The following is a 747-nucleotide window of genomic DNA, read 5'->3' as shown; positions in this document are numbered from 1 at the left end:
CAGAGATGAGATATTGTCACCTTTAGCCAGGAGATATGTACGTTTTTAGGCAGAGTAGAGGTATTAGTCACTTTAGGCAGAGAATGGATAATTGGTCGCCTTTAAGGCAGAGATGAGATATTGTCAGCCTTTAGCAGGACCATGAGATATTGTCGCCTTTAGCCAGAGATATTGTTGCCTTTAGCCAGAGATATTGTCGCCTTTAGCCAGAGATGAGATATTGTCGCCTTTAGCCAGAGATAGATAATTTGTCCACCTTAGCCAGAGAGAATTGTCACCTTTAGGCAGAGATGCAGATATTGTTCTAGCTTTAGGCAGAGATGAGATATTTGTCGCTTTATGCAGAGATGAGATATTGTTCGGCCTTTTAGCCAGAGATATTGTCGTTTTTAGGCAGAGATGAGGTATTGTTCTACTTTAGGCGAGTGAGATATTTTCGCCTTTAGCCAGAATGAGATAAGTTTTCAGCTTTAGCCAGAGATGAATATTGTCGGCTTTAGCCAGAGATGAGATATTTGTCGTTTTAGCAGGGATGTTGAAATTGCCTTCATTTCACAGAGAGATATTTTTACGAGATAGATATTGTCGCCTTTAGGCCAGAAGAGATATTGATTCGCCTTTAAGCCAAGAGAACGCTTAAGACGGAGATTTGTTGGCCTTTACCCAGTGATATTGTTCGCCTTAAGCCAGAGATATTGTCGCTTTAGGCGGAGATATGAGAAAATATTGGTCGCCTTTAGCAGAGAT

The sequence above is a fragment of the Coturnix japonica genome, chromosome 8 (assembly GCF_001577835.2).
Source record: "Coturnix japonica isolate 7356 chromosome 8, Coturnix japonica 2.1, whole genome shotgun sequence".
NCBI classification, from domain to species: Eukaryota; Metazoa; Chordata; class Aves; order Galliformes; family Phasianidae; genus Coturnix; species Coturnix japonica.
The sequence above is the reverse complement of the archived record's forward strand: the minus strand, read 5'-3'. Positions refer to the sequence as shown.